The sequence below is a fragment of the Rhinopithecus bieti genome, unplaced genomic scaffold (genome assembly GCF_001698545.2).
Source record: "Rhinopithecus bieti isolate Rb0 unplaced genomic scaffold, ASM169854v2 scaffold_2574, whole genome shotgun sequence".
Classification (NCBI taxonomy): domain Eukaryota; kingdom Metazoa; phylum Chordata; class Mammalia; order Primates; family Cercopithecidae; genus Rhinopithecus; species Rhinopithecus bieti.
This window is the reverse complement of record NW_016804493.1, coordinates 7217877-7221412: the sequence shown is the minus strand read 5'-3', so window position 1 is coordinate 7221412 and position 3536 is coordinate 7217877.

Here is a 3536-nt window from a genome sequence, read left to right as displayed (position 1 = left end):
TTTTTGAGACTGAGTCTCATTCTATCGCCCAGGCTGGAGTACAGTGGTGTGATCTCAGCTCACTGCAACCTCCACCTCCGGGGTTCAAGTGGTTCTCCTGCCTCAGCCTCCCGAGTAGCTGGGACTGCAGGTACCTGCCACCACACCTGGCTAATTTTGTATTTTAGTAGAGACAGGGTTTTGCTATGTTGGCCAGGCTGGTCTTGAACTCCTGACCTCAAGTTATCCACCCACCTCAGCCTCCCAAGACATTAAACTTTTGACAGATTGCCAAATGTCCTCCACAGGAATTATATAGATTTGTATTCCCAAGAGTTATACATGAGAGTGTCTATTTCCCCATAACTTCATCAACAGCATGTATTACCAAAATTTTGTGTTTTTTTTCCCTAAACTAAACGTCCTTTAAAATCTAGGTGGAGGTAGCCATGGCCCCACAGCTCTTGCACTCTGTACATTGGTGGAAATGTGATTAAAATCACTTTCCCAGTGATTTTAAGAACCGTTTTTTTTCTGATTATAAAATAATACACAGGCTAGGCATGGTGGCTCACACCTGTAATCCCAGCACTTTGGGAGGCTGAGGCAGGAGGATTGCTTGAGCCCAGGAGTTCAAAACCAGCCTGGGCAGCATAGGGAGACCCCTGTCTCTACAAAAAACATAAAATTAGCTGGATGTGGTGGTGCGCACCTACAGTCCCAGCTACTTGGGAGGCTGGGGTGAGAGTCTGGCTCTCTATCCCAGGCTAGAGTGCAGTGGCCCAGTCTCAGCTCATTGCGACCTCTGCCTCTCGGGTTCAAGCGATTCTCCTGCCTCAGCCTCCCAAGTAGCTGGGATTACAGGCGCATGCCACCACGCCTGGGATAGAGAGCGAGACTCCCATCTAAAAAAGAAAGGAAGGAAGGAAGGAAGGACGGAAGGAAGGACGGAAGGAAGGACGGAAGGAAGGAAGGAAGGAAGGAAGGAAGGAAGGAATTCTCATATAGATATAAAATGAACATGTTCAAGATTTTCTTTAACTCAATGATCATTGAAGAAATCAAGCAGATATTATAATAGGTTCAAAAAAGAATATGAAGAACAGACCCATTTGTAGACCAGGAATAATGAAATAAATGTGCAAATGGAGGCAAATTTGTTTTGTTTTGTTTTTTGTTTTTACAGAGGGAAAACAAAATCAATCGACTTTCTACTAGACAGAACATAATTTGCATGTTTATAGACAAGAATTTTTTTTTGCATTGCGACCAATTAGCTATTTTGTAAAATAGCTCAAAGTCAATGAAAGACTGGAGTCAGATACCCTGGAGGAGTGTTCTCTAGACAATGAAGTTTTTCACTGAAGTTCAAGTGGAAAGGCATTAGTTTTCTTCCAACTGGAAAGGTGAGATGTTAAATGGTCTGGGAGCTTTGGGGTTTGGGAAAATCTGGGTTTGAGGCTAGTCCGGAGAAGTCGCGCCTCCCGATAGTTCTGCTTCAGCAGGCTGGGAACGGAGCCCGGGCACCTGTGTTTTCGAATAGTTTCACGAGGCACCCTAATTAAGAACCGGTGTGTTAATTTAGCACTCACTATTCCATCCTAAAGGAGAGTCTAATGTAAGAATAATCCAAATACTTACCTAGGTTTTTCTTTAAGCAAATAAACATTTCTATTGGTTTTGGGTACAGGCAATGGCATCTGGGGACACAGAGTTGACTTTTTCCATTTGGTTTCTTTGAGTGGTTTCTTTCAGCCTTCGCTTATGAGGGAGGCAGTCCTTAGCTATGTGGGTCAAGGGGGAAATCCCTGCACACTCTCCGCGAGATCTTTTGACTCTCTTTCCCACTCAGCACATCCTGTGCTTGCTGTCAGAGCCTAGACTCAAGCTCTGGCGGCAGAGGGGACTTCGGGCTGGGTTAGTTCCTACGCAGGCGCTCTAGGTGGGAAGAAAGGGAGCCTGCAGGTGGCGCCGAGCTGGCCAGCAGGGGGCAGCACAGGCTCAGGCTGGAGGCGCGGGAGCCCATACAATACAGTCTTTCTCAGTTTTGAGAATCCCCTCCCCCGACTCAGCCGGGGTGACCAGAGTTCTCTCATCCAGCTGTGAAACAACGCCTGGACTTCGCTATTTAGGTTTACTAAATAGGTTCATTACTTCCTGAACTTCGCATAATACATAGGTAAGGCTGAGCTAGGGAAATTACTCACCCTCTCTGCCCCAAATGCAACCCTCTCGCTTGCAAAATGGGGATAATTGTACCTACCTCATAGGCTTAAATAAATACTGTGCATACCACACTGGAGCAGTGCCTAACATATATTTATACTACACATGTATTCACTATTCTTTTATTTAAAAAAAATTTTTTTTAGAGACGGGGGACTTGCTATATTGCCCAGGCTGGTCTTGAACTCCTGGGCTCTAGCCATCCTCCTGCCTCAGCCTCCAAAGTCCTGGGATGACAGGTGTGAGCCCCCACGCCTAGCCTGTATTAGCTATTGTTATTGCATTGCTATTGCTTATCAGGCACTGTGGATGCCATTGTGATGCGAGGAAGAGAAATAAGATAGTTGTGCTGGCAGAGAGCTCACAGCCTCATGAGAGAGGCAGCTAAGTAAATTCTTTGTGACACTGGGAAGAAAAAGATAAGCATGAGGTGGGGCAGGGTATGGAGGCAGAAGTAACCAAAAGTCTTTGGGAGGCTGAGGCAGGCGGATCACCTGAGGTCAGGAGTTCGAGACCAGCCTGGCCAACATGGAGAAACCCTGTCTCTATTAAAAATATAAAAATTAGCTGGGTGTGGTGGTGTGTGTCTGTGGTCGCAGCTACTCAGGAGACTGAGTCAGCAGAATCGCTTGAACCCAGGAGGTGGAGGTTGCAGTGAGCTGAGATGGTGCGACTGTACTCCAGCTTGGGCAACAGAGCAAGACTCTGTCTCAAAAAAAAAAAAAAAAAAGAAGAAGAACCAAAAGTGACAAAGGAGTGAAGGGAGAGCCTTCATCCTCTGAAGGGTCACTGAAAATTAACTGACAAAAGGCAGATTAATAGGAGAAATAGAAATTTATTAATGTGTAGGAGAGTCTTACAAAATATAAGATCTCAAAGAAAGGGAACAAAGTTGGATGCTTTTTTTTTTTTTTTTTTTTTTTTTGGGAGATGGAGTCTCCCTGTCACCCAGCCTGGAGTGCAATGGTGTGATCTTGGCTCACTGCACCCTCCGCCTCCCAGGTTCAAGCAATTCTCCTGCCTCAGCCTCCGAGTAGCTGGGACTACAGGTGTGTGCCACACCACCTAATTTTTGTATTTTTAGTAGAGACGGGTTTTCACCATGTTGTCCAGGCTTATCTGAAACTCCTGACCTCAAGTAATTCACTCACCTTGGCCTCCCAATGTGCTGGGATTACAGGTGTGAGCCACTGCATCCGGGCTGGGTTGGATGTTTTTATACCATCTTGAGGTTACAGGAAGAATAGGGGCTCAGACTCTGGCAAAACAGGTTGTGGGAGAAGGAAAGGAGGACTGGCTAGCGAAGGTGGTCTTGTTATGTAGCTAAAACT